Raw genomic sequence first — 22608 nt, forward strand, 5'->3', positions numbered from 1 at the left:
CCAACGACCGACCCTCGATCACAAGGTCTGAAATACCAAAATACTGACACCCGACACTCCATCACAAGGTCAGAAATACCAAAATACCTACAACCGACACTCCATCACAAGGTCAGAAACACCAAAACACCAACAACCGACTCTCCATCACAAGGCCAGAAATATCAATATACCAACGACCGACCATTAATCTCAAGGTCAGAAATACCAAAATACCAACAACCGACACTCCATCACAAGGTCAGAAATACCAAAATACCAACAATTGACACTCCATCACAAGGTCAGAAATAGCAAAATACCAACGATTGACACTCCATCACAAGGTCAGAATTACCAAAAAACTGACACCCGACACTCCATCACAAGGTCAGAAATACCAAAATACTGACACCCGACACTCCATCACAAGGTTAGAAATACCAAAATACCAACAACCGACACTCCATCACAAGGTCAGAAATACCAAAAAACTGACACCCGACACTCCATCACAAGGTCCGAAATAACAAAATACTGACACCCGACCCCCCATCACAAGGTCAGAAATACCAAAATACGGACACCTGACCCCCCCATCACAAGGTCAGAAATACCAAAATACCAACGACCGACCCTCCATCACAAGGTCAGAAACACCAAAACACCAACGACCGACTCTCCATCACAAGGTCAGAAATACCAAAATACCAACGACCGACCCTCGATCACAAGGTCAGAAATACCAAAATACTGACACCCGACACTCCATCACAAGGTTAGAAATACCAAAATACCAACAACCGACACTCTATCACAAGGTCAGAAATACCAAAAAACTGACACCCGACACTCCATCACAAGGTCCGAAATACCAAAATACTGACACCCGACACTCCATCACAAGGTCAGAAATACCAAAATACCAACGACCGACCCTCGATCACAAGGTCAGAAATACCAAAATACCAACAATTGACACTCCATCACAAGGTCAGAAATACCAAAATACCAACGATTGACACTCCATCACAAGGTCAGATTACCAAAAAACTGACACCCGACACTCCATCACAAGGTCAGAAACACCAAAACACCAACAACCGACTCTCCATCACAAGGCCACAAATATCAATATACCAACGACCGACCCTTAATCTCAAGGTCAGAAATACCAAAATACCAACAACCGACACTCCATCACAAGGTCAGAAATACCAAAATACCAACAATTGACACTCCATCACAAGGTCAGAAATACCAAAATACCAACGATTGACACTCCATCACAAGGTCAGAATTACCAAAAAACTAACACCCGACACTCCATCACAAGGTCAGAAATACCAAAATACTGACACCCGACACTCCATCACAAGGTTAGAAATACCAAAATACCAACGACCGACACTCCATCACAAGGTCAGAAATACCAAAAAACTGACACCCGACCCCCCAGCACAAGGTCAGAAATACCAAAATACCAACGACCGACCCTCGATCACAAGGTCTGAAATACCAAAATACTGACACCCGACACTCCATCACAAGGTCAGAAATACCAAAATACCTACAACCGACACTCCATCACAAGGTCAGAAACACCAAAACACCAACAACCGACTCTCCATCACAAGGCCAGAAATATCAATATACCAACGACCGACCATTAATCTCAAGGTCAGAAATACCAAAATACCAACAACCGACACTCCATCACAAGGTCAGAAATACCAAAATACCAACAATTGACACTCCATCACAAGGTCAGAAATAGCAAAATACCAACGATTGACACTCCATCACAAGGTCAGAATTACCAAAAAACTGACACCCGACACTCCATCACAAGGTCAGAAATACCAAAATACTGACACCCGACACTCCATCACAAGGTTAGAAATACCAAAATACCAACAACCGACACTCCATCACAAGGTCAGAAATACCAAAAAACTGACACCCGACACTCCATCACAAGGTCCGAAATAACAAAATACTGACACCCGACCCCCCATCACAAGGTCAGAAATACCAAAATACGGACACCTGACACCCCCATCACAAGGTCAGAAATACCAAAATACCAACGACCGACCCTCCATCACAAGGTCAGAAACACCAAAACACCAACGACCGACTCTCCATCACAAGGTCAGAAATACCAAAATACCAACGACCGACCCTCGATCACAAGGTCAGAAATACCAAAATACTGACACCCGACACTCCATCACAAGGTTAGAAATACCAAAATACCAACAACCGACACTCTATCACAAGGTCAGAAATACCAAAAAACTGACACCCGACACTCCATCACAAGGTCCGAAATACCAAAATACTGACACCCGACACTCCATCACAAGGTCAGAAATACCAAAATACCAACGACCGACCCTCGATCACAAGGTCAGAAATACCAAAATACCAACAATTGACACTCCATCACAAGGTCAGAAATACCAAAATACCAACGATTGACACTCCATCACAAGGTCAGATTACCAAAAAACTGACACCCGACACTCCATCACAAGGTCAGAAACACCAAAACACCAACAACCGACTCTCCATCACAAGGCCAGAAATATCAATATACCAACGACCGACCCTTAATCTCAAGGTCAGAAATACCAAAATACCAACAACCGACACTCCATCACAAGGTCAGAAATACCAAAATACCAACAATTGACACTCCATCACAAGGTCAGAAATACCAAAATACCAACGATTGACACTCCATCACAAGGTCAGAATTACCAAAAAACTAACACCCGACACTCCATCACAAGGTCAGAAATACCAAAATACTGACACCCGACACTCCATCACAAGGTTAGAAATACCAAAATACCAACAACCGACACTCCATCACAAGGTCAGAAATACCAAAAAACTGACACCCGACACTCCATCACAAGGTCCGAAATAACAAAATACTGACACCCGACCCCCCAGCACAAGGTCAGAAATACCAAAATACGGACACCTGACCCCCCCATCACAAGGTCAGAAATACCAAAATACCAACGACCGACCCTCCATCACAAGGTCAGAAACACCAAAATACCAACGACCGACCCTCCATCACAAGGTCAGAAATACCAAAATACCAACGACCGACACTCCATCACAAGGTCAGAAATACCAAAATACTGACACCCGACACTCCATCACAAGGTTAGAAATACCAAAATACCAACAACCGACACTCCATCACAAGGTCAGAAATACCAAAACACCGACAACCGACTCTCCATCACAAGGCCAGAAATATCAAAATACCAACGACCGACCCTTAATCTCAAGGTCAGAAATACCAAAATACCAACAACCGACACTCCATCACAAGGTCAGAAATACCAAAATACCAACAATTGACACTCCATCACAAGGTCAGAAATACCAAAATACCAACGATTGACACTCCATCACAAGGTCAGAATTACCAAAAAACTGACACCCGACACTCCATCACAAGGTCAGAAATACCAAAATACTGACACCCGACACTCCATCACAAGGTTAGAAATACCAAAATACCAACAACCGACACTCCATCACAAGGTCAGAAATACCAAAAAACTGACACCCGACACTCAATCACAAGGTCCGAAATAACAAAATACTGACACCCCATCCCCCATCACAAGGTCAGAAATACCAAAATACGGACACCTGACCCCCCCATCACAAGGTCAGAAAAACCAAAATACCAACGACCGACCCTCCATCACAAGGTCAGAAACACCAAAACACCAACAACTGACTCTCCATCACAAGGCCAGAAATATCAATATACCAATGACCGACCCTTAATCTCTAGGTCAGAAATACCAAAATACCAACGACCGACCCTCGATCACAAGGTCAGAAATACCAAAATACCAACAATTGACACTCCATCACAAGGTCAGAAATACCAAAATACCAACGATTGACACTCCATCACAAGGTCAGATTACCAAAAAACTGACACCCGACACTTCATCACAAGGTCAGAAACACCAAAACACCAACAACCGACTCTCCATCACAAGGCCAGAAATATCAATATACCAACGACCGACCCTTAATCTCAAGGTCAGAAATACCAAAATACCAACAACCGACACTCCATCACAAGGTCAGAAATACCAAAATACCAACAATTGACACTCCATCACAAGGTCAGAAATACCAAAATACCAACGATTGACACTCCATCACAAGGTCAGAATTACCAAAAAACTAACACCCGACACTCCATCACAAGGTCAGAAATACCAAAATACTGACACCCGACACTCCATCACAAGGTCAGAAATACCAAAATACCAACGACCGACCCTCCATCACAAGGTCAGAAACACCAAAACACCAACGACCGACTCTCCATCACAAGGTCAGAAATACCAAAATACCAACGACAGACCCTCGATCACAAGGTCAGAAATACCAAAATACTGACACCCGACACTCCATCACAAGGTTAGGAATACCAAAATACCAACAACCGACACTCTATCACAAGGTCAGAAATACCAAAAAACTGACACCCGACACTCCATCACAAGGTCCGAAATACCAAATTACTGACACCCGACACTCCATCACAAGGTCAGAAATACCAAAATACCAACGACCGACCCTCGATCACAAGGTCAGAAACACCAAAACACCAACGACCGACTCTCCATCACAAGGTCAGAAATACCAAAATACCAACGGCCGAACCTCCATCACAAGGTCAGAAATACCAAAATACCAACGACCGACACTCCATCACAAGGTCAGAAATACCAAAATGCTGACACCCGACACTCCATCACAAGGTTAGAAATACCAAAATACCAACAACCGACACTCCATCACAAGGTCAGAAATACCAAAACACCGACAACCGACTCTCCATCACAAGGCCAGAAATATCAAAATACCAACGACCGACCCTTAATCTCAAGGTCAGAAATACCAAAATACCAACAACCGACACTCCATCACAAGGTCAGAAATACCAAAATACCAACAATTGACACTCCATCACAAGGTCAGAAATACCAAAATACCAACGATTGACACTCCATCACAAGGTCAGAATTACCAAAAAACTGACACCCGACACTCCATCACAAGGTCAGAAATACCAAAATACTGACACCCGACACTCCATCACAAGGTTAGAAATACCAAAATAACAACAACCGACACTCCATTACAAGGTTAGAAATACCAAAAAACTGACACCCGACACTCCATCACAAGGTCAGAAATACCAAAATACCAACAATTGACACTCCATCACAAGGTCAGAAATACCAAAATACCAACGATTGACACTCCATCACAAGGTCAGAATTACCAAAAAACTGACACCCGACACTTCATCACAAGGTCCGAAATACCAAAATACTGACACCCGACACTCCATCACAAGGTCAGAAATACCAAAATACCAACGACCGACACTCGATCCCAAGGTCCGAAATACCAAAATACTGACACCCGACACTCCATCACAAGGTTAGAAATACCAAAATACCAACAACCGACACTCCATCACAAGGTCAGAAAGATCAAAATACCAACGACCGACCCTTAATCTCAAGGTCAGAAATACCAAAATACCAACAACCGAAACTCCATCACAAGGTCAGAAATACCAAAATATCAACAAGTGACACTCCATAACAAGGTCAGAAATACCAAAATACCAACGATTGACACTCCATCACAAGGTCAGATTTACCAAAAAACTGACACCCGACACTCCATCACAAGGTCAGAAATACCAAAATACTGACACCCGACACTCCATCACAAGGTTAGAAATACCAAAATACCAACAACCGACACTCCATCACAAGGTCAGAAATACCAAAAAACTGACACCCGACCCTCCATCACAAGGTCAGAAACACCAAAACACCAACAACTGACTCTCCATCACAAGGCCAGAAATATCAATATACCAATGACCGACCCTTAATCTCTAGGTCAGAAATACCAAAATACCAACAACCGACACTCCATCACAAGGTCAGAAATACCAAAATACCAACAATTGACACTCCATCACAAGGTCAGAAATACCAAAATACCAACGATTGACACTCCATCACAAGGTCAGAATTTCCAAAAAACTGACACCCGACACTCCATCACAAGGTCAGAAACACCAAAACACCAACAACCGACTCTCCATCACAAGGCCAGAAATATCAATATACCAACGACCGACCCTTAATCTCAAGGTCAGAAATACCAAAATACCAACAACCGACACTCCATCACAAGGTCAGAAATACCAAAATACCAACAATTGACACTCCATCACAAGGTCAGAAATACCAAAATACCAACGATTGACACTCCATCACAAGGTCAGAATTACCAAAAAACTAACACCCGACACTCCATCACAAGGTCAGAAATACCAAAATACTGACACCCGACACTCCATCACAAGGTTAGAAATACCAAAATACCAACAACCGACACTCCATCACAAGGTCAGAAATACCAAAAAACTGACACCCGACACTGCATCACAAGGTCAGAAATACCAAAATACTGACACCCGACACTCCATCACAAGGTTAGAAATACCAAAATAACAACACCGACACTCCATTACAAGGTCAGAAATACCAAAAAACTGACACCCGACACTCCATCACAAGGTCAGAAATACCAAAATACTGACACCCGACACTCCATCACAAGGTTAGAAATACCAAAATACCAACAACCGACACTCCATCACAAGGTCAGAAATACCAAAAAACTGACACCCGACACTCCATCACAAGGTCCGAAATACCAAAATACTGACACCCGACACTCCATCACAAGGTCAGAAATACCAAAATACCAACAACCGACACTCCATTACAAGGTTAGAAATACCAAAATACTGACACCCGACACTCCATCACAAGGTCAGAAATACCAAAATACCAACGACCGACCCTCGATCACAAGGTCAGAAATACCAAAATACCAACAATTGACACTCCATCACAAGGTCAGAAATACCAAAATACCAACGATTGACACTCCATCACAAGGTCAGATTACCAAAAAACTGACACCCGACACTCCATCACAAGGTCAGAAACACCAAAACACCAACAACCGACTCTCCATCACAAGGCCAGAAATATCAATATACCAACGACCGACCCTTAATCTCAAGGTCAGAAATACCAAAATACCAACAACCGACACTCCATCACAAGGTCAGAAATACCAAAATACCAACAATTGACACTCCATCACAAGGTCAGAAATACCAAAATACCAACGATTGACACTCCATCACAAGGTCAGAATTACCAAAAAACTGACACCCGACACTCCATCACAAGGTCTGAAAAACCAAAATACTGACACCCGACACTCCATCACAAGGTCAGAAATACCAAAATACCAACGACCGACCCTCGATCACAAGGTCTGAAATACCAAAATACTGACACCCGACACTCCATCACAAGGTCAGAATTGCCAAAAGACTGACACCCGACACTCCATCACAAGGTCAGAAATACCAAAATACTGACACCCGACACTCCATCACAAGGTTAGAAATACCAAAATACCAACAACCGACACTCCATCACAAGGTCAGAAATACCAAAAAACTGACACCCGACACTCCATCACAAGGTCCGAAATAACAAAATACTGACACCCCATCCCCCATCACAAGGTCAGAAATACCAAAATATGGACACCTGACCCCCCCATCACAAGGTCAGAAAAACCAAAATACCAACGACCGACCCTCCATCACAAGGTCAGAAACACCAAAACACCAACGACCGACTCTCCATCACAAGGTCAGAAATACCAAAATACCAACGGCCGAACCGCCATCACAAGGTCAGAAATACCAAAATACCAACGACCGACCCTCGATCACAAGGTCAGAAATACCAATATAATGACACCCGACACTCCATCACAAGGTCCGAAATACCAAAATACTGACACCCGACACTCCATCACAAGGTCAGAAATACCAAAATACCAACGACCGACCCTCGATCACAAGGTCAGAAATACCAAAATACCAACGACCGACACTCCATCACAAGGTCAGAAATACCAAAATATGAACAACTGACACTCCATCACAAGGTCAGAAACACGAAAACACCAACAACCGACTCTCCATCACAAGGCCAGAAATATCAATATACCAACGACCGACCCTTAATCTCAAGGTCAGAAATACCAAAATACCAACAACCGACACTCCATCACAAGGTCAGAAATACCAAAATACCAACAATTGACACTCCATTACAAGGTCAGAAATACCAAAATACCAACGATTGACACTCCATCACAAGGTCAGAAATACCAAAATACCAACGGCCGAACCTCCATCACAAGGTCAGAAATACCAAAATACCAACGACCGACACTCCATCACAAGGTCAGAAATACCAAAATACTGACACCCGACACTCCATCACAAGGTTAGAAATACCAAAATACCAACAACCGACACTCCATCACAAGGTCAGAAATACCAAAACACCAACAACCGACTCTCCATCACAAGGCCAGAAATATCAAAATGCCAACGACCGACCCTTAATCTCAAGGTCAGAAATACCAAAATACCAACAACCGACACTCCATCACAAGGTCAGAAATACCAAAATACCAACAATTGACACTCCATCACAAGGTCAGAAATACCAAAATACCAACGATTGACACTCCATCACTAGGTCAGAATTACCAAAAAACTGACACCCGACACTCCATCACAAGGTCAGAAATACCAAAATACTGACACCCGACACTCCATCACAAGGTTAGAAATACCAAAATACCAACAACCGACACTCCATCACAAGGTCAGAAATACCAAAAAACTGACACCCGACACTCCATCACAAGGTCCGAAATACCAAAATACTGACACCCGACACTCCATCACAAGGTCAGAAATACCAAAATACCAACGACCGACACTCGATCCCAAGGTCCGAAATACCAAAATACTGACACCCGACACTCCATCACAAGGTTAGAAATACCAAAATACCAACAACCGACACTCCATCACAAGGTCAGAAAGATCAAAATACCAACGACCGACCCTTAATCTCAAGGTCAGAAATACCAAAATACCAACAACCGACACTCCATCACAAGGTCAGAAATACCAAAATATCAACAAGTGACACTCCATAACAAGGTCAGAAATACCAAAATACCAACGATTGACACTCCATCACAAGGTCAGAATTACCAAAAAACTGACGCCCGACACTCCATCACAAGTTCAGAAATACCAAAATACTGACACCCGACACTCCATCACAAGGTTAGAAATACCAAAATACCAACAACCGACACTCCATCACAGGGTCAGAAATACCAAAAAACTGACACCCGACACTCCATCACAAGGTCCGAAATAACAAAATACTGACACCCCATCCCCCATCACAAGGTCAGAAATACCAAAATACGGACACCTGACCCCCCCATCACAAGGTCAGAAAAACCAAAATACCAACGACCGACCCTCCATCACAAGGTCAGAAACACCAAAACACCAACGACCGACTCTCCATCACAAGGTCAGAAATACCAAAATACCAACGGCCGAACCTCCATCACAAGGTCAGAAATACCAAAATACCAACGACCGACCCTCGATCACAAGGTCAGAAATACCAAAATACTGACACCCGACACTCCATCACAAGGTCCGAAATACCAAAATACTGACACCCGACACTCCATCACAAGGTCAGAAATACCAAAATACCAACGACCGACCCTCGATCACAAGGTCAGAAATACCAAAATACTGACACCCGACACTCCATCACAAGGTTAGAAATACCAAAATATGAACAACTGACACTCCATCACAAGGTCAGAAACACCAAAACACCAACAACCGACTCTCCATCACAAGGCCAGAAACACCAAAACACCAACGACCGACTCTCCATCACAAGGCCAGAAATATCAATATACCAACGATTGACACTCCATCACAAGGTCAGAATTACCAAAAAACTGACACCCGACACTCCATCACAAGGTCTGAAATACCAAAATACTGACACCCGACACTCCATCACAAGGTCAGAAATACCAAAATACCAACGACCGACCCTCGATCACAAGGTCTGAAATACCAAAATACTGACACCCGACACTCCATCACAAGGTCAGAATTGCCAAAAGACTGACACCCGACACTCCATCACAAGGTCAGAAATACCAAAATACTGACACCCGACACTCCATCACAAGGTTAGAAATACCAAAATACCAACAACCGACACTCCATCACAAGGTCAGAAATACCAAAAAACTGACACCCGACACTCCATCACAAGGTCCGAAATAACAAAATACTGACACCCCATCCCCCATCACAAGGTCAGAAATACCAAAATATGGACACCTGACCCCCCCATCACAAGGTCAGAAAAACCAAAATACCAACGACCGACCCTCCATCACAAGGTCAGAAACACCAAAACACCAACGACCGACTCTCCATCACAAGGTCAGAAATACCAAAATACCAACGGCCGAACCTCCATCACAAGGTCAGAAATACCAAAATACCAACGACCGACCCTCGATCACAAGGTCAGAAATACCAATATAATGACACCCGACACTCCATCACAAGGTCCGAAATACCAAAATACTGACACCCGACACTCCATCACAAGGTCAGAAATACCAAAATACCAACGACCGACCCTCGATCACAAGGTCAGAAATACCAAAATACCAACGACCGACACTCCATCACAAGGTCAGAAATACCAAAATATGAACAACTGACACTCCATCACAAGGTCAGAAACACGAAAACACCAACAACCGACTCTCCATCACAAGGCCAGAAATATCAATATACCAACGACCGACCCTTAATCTCAAGGTCAGAAATACCAAAATACCAACAACCGACACTCCATCACAAGGTCAGAAATACCAAAATACCAACAATTGACACTCCATTACAAGGTCAGAAATACCAAAATACCAACGATTGACACTCCATCACAAGGTCAGAAATACCAAAATACCAACGGCCGAACCTCCATCACAAGGTCAGAAATACCAAAATACCAACGACCGACACTCCATCACAAGGTCAGAAATACCAAAATACTGACACCCGACACTCCATCACAAGGTTAGAAATACCAAAATACCAACAACCGACACTCCATCACAAGGTCAGAAATACCAAAACACCAACAACCGATTCTCCATCACAAGGCCAGAAATATCAAAATGCCAACGACCGACCCTTAATCTCAAGGTCAGAAATACCAAAATACCAACAACCGACACTCCATCACAAGGTCAGAAATACCAAAATACCAACAATTGACACTCCATCACAAGGTCAGAAATACCAAAATACCAACGATTGACACTCCATCACTAGGTCAGAATTACCAAAAAACTGACACCCGACACTGCATCACAAGGTCAGAAATACCAAAAAACTGACACCCGACACTCCATCACAAGGTTAGAAATACCAAAATAACAACACCGACACTCCATTACAAGGTCAGAAATACCAAAAAACTGACACCCGACACTCCATCACAAGGTCAGAAATACCAAAATACTGACACCCGACACTCCATCACAAGGTTAGAAATACCAAAATACCAACAACCGACACTCCATCACAAGGTCAGAAATACCAAAAAACTGACACCCGACACTCCATCACAAGGTCCGAAATACCAAAATACTGACACCCGACACTCCATCACAAGGTCAGAAATACCAAAATACCAACGACCGACACTCGATCCCAAGGTCCGAAATACCAAAATACTGACACCCGACACTCCATCACAAGGTTAGAAATACCAAAATACCAACAACCGACACTCCATCACAAGGTCAGAAAGATCAAAATACCAACGACCGACCCTTAATCTCAAGGTCAGAAATACCAAAATACCAACAACCGACACTCCATCACAAGGTCAGAAATACCAAAATACCAACGATTGACACTCCATCACAAGGTCAGAATTACCAAAAAACTGACGCCCGACACTCCATCACAAGTTCAGAAATACCAAAATACTGACACCCGACACTCCATCACAAGGTTAGAAATACCAAAATACCAACAACCGACACTCCATCACAGGGTCAGAAATACCAAAAAACTGACACCCGACACTCCATCACAAGGTCCGAAATAACAAAATACTGACACCCCATCCCCCATCACAAGGTCAGAAATACCAAAATACGGACACCTGACCCCCCCATCACAAGGTCAGAAAAACCAAAATACCAACGACCGACCCTCCATCACAAGGTCAGAAACACCAAAACACCAACGACCGACTCTCCATCACAAGGTCAGAAATACCAAAATACCAACGGCCGAACCTCCATCACAAGGTCAGAAATACCAAAATACCAACGACCGACCCTCGATCACAAGGTCAGAAATACCAAAATACTGACACCCGACACTCCATCACAAGGTCCGAAATACCAAAATACTGACACCCGACACTCCATCACAAGGTCAGAAATACCAAAATACCAACGACCGACCCTCGATCACAAGGTCAGAAATACCAAAATACTGACACCCGACACTCCATCACAAGGTTAGAAATACCAAAATATGAACAACTGACACTCCATCACAAGGTCAGAAACACCAAAACACCAACAACCGACTCTCCATCACAAGGCCAGAAATATCAATATACCAACGACCGACCCTTAATCTCAAGGTCAGAAATACCAAAATACCAACAACCGACACTCCATCACAAGGTCAGAAATACCAAAATACCAACAATTGACACTCCATTACAAGGTCCGAAATACCAAAATACCAACGATTGACACTCCATCACAAGGTCAGAATTACCAAAAAACTAACACCCGACACTCCATCACAAGGTCAGAAATACCAAAATACTGACACCCGACACTCCATCACAAGGTTAGAAATACCAAAATACCAACAACCGACACTCCATCACAAGGTCAGAAATACCAAAAAACTGACACCCGACACTCCGTCACAAGGTCCGAAATAACAAAATACTGACACCCGACCCCCCAGCACAAGGTCAGAAATACCAAAATACGGATACCTGACCCCCCCATCACAAGGTCAGAAATACCAAAATACCAACGACCGACCCTCCATCACAAGGTCAGAAACACCAAAACACCAACGACCGACTCTCCATCACAAGGTCAGAAATACCAAAATACCAACGGCCGAACCTCCATCACAAGGTCAGAAATACCAAAATACCAACGACCGACACTCCATCACAAGGTCAGAAATACCAAAATACTGACACCCGACACTCCATCACAAGGTTAGAAACACCAAAATACCAACAACCGACACTCCATCACAAGGTCAGAAATACCAAAACACCGACAACCGACTCTCCATCACAAGGCCAGAAATATCAAAATACCAACGACCGACCCTTAATCTCAAGGTCAGAAATACCAAAATACCAACAACCGACACTCCATCACAAGGTCAGAAATACCAAAATACCAACAATTGACACTCCATCACAAGGTCAGAAATACCAAAATACCAACGATTGACACTTCATCACAAGGTCAGAATTACCAAAAATCTGACACCCGACACTCCATCACAAGGTCAGAAATACCAAAATACTGACACCCGACACTCCATCACAAGGTTAGAAATACCAAAATACCAACAACCGACACTCCATCACAAGGTCAGAAATACCAAAAAACTGACACCCGACACTCCATCACAAGGTCCGAAATACCAAAATACTGACACCCGACACTCCATCACAAGGTCAGAAATACCAAAATACCAACGACCGACACTCGATCCCAAGGTCCGAAATACCAAAATACTGACACCCGACACTCCATCACAAGGTTAGAAATACCAAAATACCAACAACCGACACTCCATCACAAGGTCAGAAAGATCAAAATACCAACGACCGACCCTTAATCTCAAGGTCAGAAATACGAAAATACCAACAACCGACACTCCATCACAAGGTCAGAAATACCAAAATATCAACAAGTGACACTCCATAACAAGGTCAGAAATACCAAAATACCAACGATTGACACTCCATCACAAGGTCAGAATTACCAAAAAACTGACACCCGACACTCCATCACAAGGTCAGAAATACCAAAATACTGACAGCCGACACTCCATCACAAGGTTAGAAATACCAAAATACCAACAACCGACACTCCATCACAAGGTCAGAAATACCAAAAAACTGACACCCGACACTCCATCACAAGGTCCGAAATAACAAAATACTGACACCCCATCCCCCATCACAAGGTCAGAAATACCAAAATACGGACACCTGACCCCCCCATCACAAGGTCAGAAAAACCAAAATACCAACGACCGACCCTCCATCACAAGGTCAAAAATACCAAAATACCAACGGCCGAACCTCGATCAGAAGGTCAGAAATACCAAAATACCAACGACCGACGCTCGATCACAAGGTCAGAAATACCAAAATACTGACACCCGACACTCCATCACAAGGTCCGAAATACCAAAATATGAACAACTGACACTCCATCACAAGGTCAGAAACACCAAAACACCAACAACCGACTCTCCATCACAAGGCCAGAAACACCAAAACACCAACGACCGACTCTCCATCACAAGGCCAGAAATATCAATATACCAACGACCGACCCTTAATCTCAAGGTCAGAAATACCAAAATACCAACAACCGACACTCCATCACAAGGTCAGAAATACCAAAATACCAACAATTGACACTCCATCACAAGGTCAGAAATACCAAAATACCAACGATTGACACTCCATCACAAGGTCAGAATTACCAAAAAACTGACACCCGACACTCCATCACAAGGTCTGAAATACCAAAATACTGACACCCGACACTCCATCACAAGGTCAGAAATACCAAAATACCAACGACCGACCCTCGATCACAAGGTCTGAAATACCAAAATACTGACACCCGACACTCCATCACAAGGTCAGAATTGCCAAAAGACTGACACCCGACACTCCATCACAAGGTCAGAAATACCAAAATACTGACACCCGACACTCCATCACAAGGTTAGAAATACCAAAATACCAACAACCGACACTCCATCACAAGGTCAGAAATACCAAAAAACTGACACCCGACACTCCATCACAAGGTCCGAAATAACAAAATACTGACACCCCATCCCCCATCACAAGGTCAGAAATACCAAAATATGGACACCTGACCCCCCCATCACAAGGTCAGAAAAACCAAAATACCAACGACCGACCCTCCATCACAAGGTCAGAAACACCAAAACACCAACGACCGACTCTCCATCACAAGGTCAGAAATACCAAAATACCAACGGCCGAACCTCCATCACAAGGTCAGAAATACCAAAATACCAACGACCGACCCTCGATCACAAGGTCAGAAATACCAATATAATGACACCCGACACTCCATCACAAGGTCCGAAATACCAAAATACTGACACCCGACACTCCATCACAAGGTCAGAAATACCAAAATACCAACGACCGACCCTCGATCACAAGGTCAGAAATACCAAAATACCAACGACCGACACTCCATCACAAGGTCAGAAATACCAAAATATGAACAACTGACACTCCATCACAAGGTCAGAAACACGAAAACACCAACACCCGACTCTCCATCACAAGGCCAGAAATATCAATATACCAACGACCGACCCTTAATCTCAAGGTCAGAAATACCAAAATACCAACAACCGACACTCCATCACAAGGTCAGAAATACCAAAATACCAACAATTGACACTCCATTACAAGGTCAGAAATACCAAAATACCAACGATTGACACTCCATCACAAGGTCAGAAATACCAAAATACCAACGGCCGAACCTCCATCACAAGGTCAGAAATACCAAAATACCAACGACCGACACTCCATCACAAGGTCAGAAATACCAAAATACTGACACCCGACACTCCATCACAAGGTTAGAAATACCAAAACACCAACAACCGACACTCCATCACAAGGTCAGAAATACCAAAACACCAACAACCGACTCTCCATCACAAGGCCAGAAATATCAAAATACCAACGACCGACCCTTAATCTCAAGGTCAGAAATACCAAAATACCAACAACCGACACTCCATCACAAGGTCAGAAATACCAAAATACCAACAATTGACACTCCATCACAAGGTCAGAAATACCAAAATACCAACGATTGACACTCCATCACTAGGTCAGAATTACCAAAAAACTGACACCCGACACTGCATCACAAGGTCAGAAATACCAAAATACTGACACCCGACACTCCATCACAAGGTTAGAAATACCAAAATACCAACAACCGACACTCCATCACAAGGTTAGAAATACCAAAATACCAACGACCGACACTCCATCACAAGGTCAGAAATACCAAAATATGAACAACTGACACTCCATCACAAGGTCAGAAACACGAAAACACCAACAACCGACTCTCCATCACAAGGCCAGAAATATCAATATACCAACGACCGACCCTTAATCTCAAGGTCAGAAATACCAAAATACCAACAACCGACACTCCATCACAAGGTCAGAAATACCAAAATACCAACAATTGACACTCCATTACAAGGTCAGAAATACCAAAATACCAACGATTGACACTCCATCACAAGGTCAGAAATACCAAAATACCAACGGCCGAACCTCCATCACAAGGTCAGAAATACCAAAATACCAACGACCGACACTCCATCACAAGGTCAGAAATACCAAAATACTGACACCCGACACTCCATCACAAGGTTAGAAATACCAAAATACCAACAACCGACACTCCATCACAAGGTCAGAAATACCAAAACACCAACAACCGACTCTCCATCACAAGGCCAGAAATATCAAAATGCCAACGACCGACCCTTAATCTCAAGGTCAGAAATACCAAAATACCAACAACCGACACTCCATCACAAGGTCAGAAATACCAAAATACCAACAATTGACACTCCATCACAAGGTCAGAAATACCAAAATACCAACGATTGACACTCCATCACTAGGTCAGAATTACCAAAAAACTGACACCCGACACTGCATCACAAGGTCAGAAATACCAAAATACTGACACCCGACACTCCATCACAAGGTTAGAAATACCAAAATAACAACACCGACACTCCATTACAAGGTCAGAAATACCAAAAAACTGACACCCGACACTCCATCACAAGGTCAGAAATACCAAAATACTGACACCCGACACTCCATCACAAGGTTAGAAATACCAAAATACCAACAACCGACACTCCATCACAAGGTCAGAAATACCAAAAAACTGACACCCGACACTCCATCACAAGGTCCGAAATACCAAAATACTGACACCCGACACTCCATCACAAGGTCAGAAATACCAAAATACCAACGACCGACACTCGATCCCAAGGTCCGAAATACCAAAATACTGACACCCGACACTCCATCACAAGGTTAGAAATACCAAAATACCAACAACCGACACTCCATCACAAGGTCAGAAAGATCAAAATACCAACGACCGACCCTTAATCTCAAGGTCAGAAATACCAAAATACCAACAACCGACACTCCATCACAAGGTCAGAAATACCAAAATATCAACAAGTGACACTCCATAACAAGGTCAGAAATACCAAAATACCAACGATTGACACTCCATCACAAGGTCAGAATTACCAAAAAACTGACGCCCGACACTCCATCACAAGTTCAGAAATACCAAAATACTGACACCCGACACTCCATCACAAGGTTAGAAATACCAAAATACCAACAACCGACACTCCATCACAGGGTCAGAAATACCAAAAAACTGACACCCGACACTCCATCACAAGGTCCGAAATAACAAAATACTGACACCCCATCCCCCATCACAAGGTCAGAAATACCAAAATACGGACACCTGACCCCCCCATCACAAGGTCAGAAAAACCAAAATACCAACGACCGACCCTCCATCACAAGGTCAGAAACACCAAAACACCAACGACCGACTCTCCATCACAAGGTCAGAAATACCAAAATACCAACGACCGACCCTCGATAACAAGGTCAGAAATACCAAAATACTGACACCCGACACTCCATCACAAGGTCCGAAATACCAAAATACTGACACCCGACACTCCATCACAAGGTCAGAAATACCAAAATACCAACGACCGACCCTCGATCACAAGGTCAGAAATACCAAAATACTGACACCCGACACTCCATCACAAGGTTAGAAATACCAAAATATGAACAACTGACACTCCATCACAAGGTCAGAAACACCAAAACACCAACAACCGACTCTCCATCACAAGGCCAGAAATATCAATATACCAACGACCGACCCTTAATCTCAAGGTCAGAAATACCAAAATACCAACAACCGACACTCCATCACAAGGTCAGAAATACCAAAATACCAACAATTGACACTCCATTACAAGGTCCGAAATACCAAAATACCAACGATTGACACTCCATCACAAGGTCAGAATTACCAAAAAACTAACACCCGACACTCCATCACAAGGTCAGAAATACCAAAATACTGACACCCGACACTCCATCACAAGGTTAGAAATACCAAAATACCAACAACCGACACTCCATCACAAGGTCAGAAATACCAAAAAACTGACACCCGACACTCCGTCACAAGGTCCGAAATAACAAAATACTGACACCCGACCCCCCAGCACAAGGTCAGAAATACCAAAATACGGATACCTGACCCCCCCATCACAAGGTCAGAAATACCAAAATACCAACGACCGACCCTCCATCACAAGGTCAGAAACACCAAAACACCAACGACCGACTCTCCATCACAAGGTCAGAAATACCAAAATACCAACGGCCGAACCTCCATCACAAGGTCAGAAATACCAAAATACCAACGACCGACACTCCAGCACAAGGTCAGAAATACCAAAATACTGACACCCGACACTCCATCACAAGGTTAGAAACACCAAAATACCAACAACCGACACTCCATCACAAGGTCAGAAATACCAAAACACCGACAACCGACTCTCCATCACAAGGCCAGAAATATCAAAATACCAACGACCGACCCTTAATCTCAAGGTCAGAAATACCAAAATACCAACAACCGACACTCCATCACAAGGTCAGAAATACCAAAATACCAACAATTGACACTCCATCACAAGGTCAGAAATACCAAAATACCAACGATTGACACTTCATCACAAGGTCAGAATTACCAAAAAACTGACACCCGACACTCCATCACAAGGTCAGAAATACCAAAATACTGACACCCGACACTCCATCACAAGGTTAGAAATACCAAAATACCAACAACCGACACTCCATCACAAGGTCAGAAATACCAAAAAACTGACACCCGACACTCCATCACAAGGTCCGAAATACCAAAATACTGACACCCGACACTCCATCACAAGGTCAGAAATACCAAAATACCAACGACCGACACTCGATCCCAAGGTCCGAAATACCAAAATACTGACACCCGACACTCCATCACAAGGTTAGAAATACCAAAATACCAACAACCGACACTCCATCACAAGGTCAGAAAGATCAAAATACCAACGACCGACCCTTAATCTCAAGGTCAGAAATACCAAAATACCAACAACCGACACTCCATCACAAGGTCAGAAATACCAAAATATCAACAAGTGACACTCCATAACAAGGTCAGAAATACCAAAATACCAACGATTGACACTCCATCACAAGGTCAGAATTACCAAAAAACTGACACCCGACACTCCATCACAAGGTCAGAAATACCAAAATACTGACAGCCGACACTCCATCACAAGGTTAGAAATACCAAAATACCAACAACCGACACTCCATCACAAGGTCAGAAATACCAAAAAACTGACACCCGACACTCCATCACAAGGTCCGAAATAACAAAATACTGACACCCCATCCCCCATCACAAGGTCAGAAATACCAAAATACGGACACCTGACCCCCCCATCACAAGGTCAGAAAAACCAAAATACCAACGACCGACCCTCCATCACAAGGTCAAAAATACCAAAATACCAACGGCCGAACCTCGATCAGAAGGTCAGAAATACCAAAATACCAACGACCGACGCTCGATCACAAGGTCAGAAATACCAAAATACTGACACCCGACACTCCATCACAAGGTCCGAAATACCAAAATATGAACAACTGACACTCCATCACAAGGTCAGAAACACCAAAACACCAACAACCGACTCTCCATCACAAGGCCAGAAACACCAAAACACCAACGACCGACTCTCCATCACAAGGTCAAAAATACCAAAATACCAACGGCCGAACCTCGATCACAAGGTCAGAAATACCAAAATACCAACGACCGACCCTCGATCACAAGGTCAGAAATACCAAAATACTGACACCCGACACTCCATCACAAGGTTAGAAATACCAAAATATGAACAACTGACACTCCATCACAAGGTCAGAAACACCAAAACACCAACAACCGACTCTCCATCACAAGGCCAGAAATATCAATATACCAACGACCGACCCTTAATCTCAAGGTCAGAAATACCAAAATACCAACAACCGACACTCCATCACAAGGTCAGAAATACCAAAATACCAACAATTGACACTCCATCACAAGGTCAGAAATACCAAAATACCAACGATTGACACTCCATCACAAGGTCAGAATTACCAAAAAACTAACACCCGACACTCCATCACAAGGTCAGAAATACCAAAATACTGACACCCGACACTCCATCACAAGGTTAGAAATACCAAAATACCAACAACCGACACTCCATCACAAGGTCAGAAATACCAAAAAACTGACACCCGACACTCCATCACAAGGTCCGAAATAACAAAATACTGACACCCGACCCCCCAGCACAAGGTCAGAAATACCAAAATACGGACACCTGACCCCCCCATCACAAGGTCAGAAATACCAAAATACCAACGACCGACCCTCCATCACAAGGTCAGAAACACCAAAACACCAACGACCGACTCTCCATCACAAGGTCAGAAATACCAAAATACCAACGGCCGAACCTCCATCACAAGGTCAGAAATACCAAAATACCAACGACCGACACTCCATCACAAGGTCAGAAATACCAAAATACTGACACCCGACACTCCATCACAAGGTTAGAAATACCAAAATACCAACAACCGACACTCCATCACAAGGTCAGAAATACCAAAACACCGACAACCGACTCTCCATCACAAGGCCAGAAATATCAAAATACCAACGACCGACCCTTAATCTCAAGGTCAGAAATACCAAAATACCAACAACCGACACTCCATCACAAGGTCAGAAATACCAAAATACCAACAATTGACACTCCATCACAAGGTCAGAAATACCAAAATACCAACGATTGACACTCCATCACAAGGTCAGAATTACCAAAAAACTGACACCCGACACTCCATCACAAGGTCAGAAATACCAAAATACTGACACCCGACACTCCATCACAAGGTTAGAAATACCAAAATACCAACAACCGACACTCCATCACAAGGTCAGAAATACCAAAAAACTGACACCCGACACTCCATCACAAGGTCCGAAATACCAAAATACTGACACCCGACATTCCATCACAAGGTCAGAAATACCAAAATACCAACGACCGACACTCGATCCCAAGGTCCGAAATACCAAAATACTGACACCCGACACTCCATCACAAGGTTAGAAATACCAAAATACCAACAACCGACACTCCATCACAAGGTCAGAAATACCAAAACACCAACAACCGACTCTCCATCACAAGGCCAGAAAGATCAAAATACCAACGACCGACCCTTAATCTCAAGGTCAGAAATACCAAAATAGCAACAACCGACACTCCATCACAAGGTCAGAAAGACCAAAATATCAACAAGTGACACTCCATAACAAGGTCAGAAATACCAAAATACCAACGATTGACACTCCATCACAAGGTCAGAATTACCAAAAAACTGACACCCGACACTCCATCACAAGGTCAGAAATACCAAAATACTGACACCCGACACTCCATCACAAGGTTAGAAATACCAAAATACCAACAACCGACACTCCATCACAAGGTCAGAAATACCAAAAAACTGACACCCGACACTCCATCACAAGGTCCGAAATAACAAAATACTGACACCCCACCCCCCATCACAAGGTCAGAAATACCAAAATACGGACACCTGACCCCCCCATCACAAGGTCAGAAAACCCAAAATACCAACGACCGACCCTCCATCACAAGGTCAGAAACACTAAAACACCAACGACCGACTCTCCATCACAAGGTCAGAAATACCAAAATACCAACGGCCGAACCTCCATCACAAGGTCAGAAATACCAAAATACCAACGACCGACCCTCGATCACAAGGTCAGAAATACCAAAATACTGACACCCGACACTCCATCACAAGGTTAGAATTACCAAAATACCAACGGCCGACACTCCATCACAAGGTCAGAAATACCAAAATACCAGCGATTGACACTCCATCACAA

Source organism: Chiloscyllium punctatum, chromosome 18 (assembly GCF_047496795.1).
Source record: "Chiloscyllium punctatum isolate Juve2018m chromosome 18, sChiPun1.3, whole genome shotgun sequence".
Lineage (NCBI taxonomy): Eukaryota > Metazoa > Chordata > Chondrichthyes > Orectolobiformes > Hemiscylliidae > Chiloscyllium > Chiloscyllium punctatum.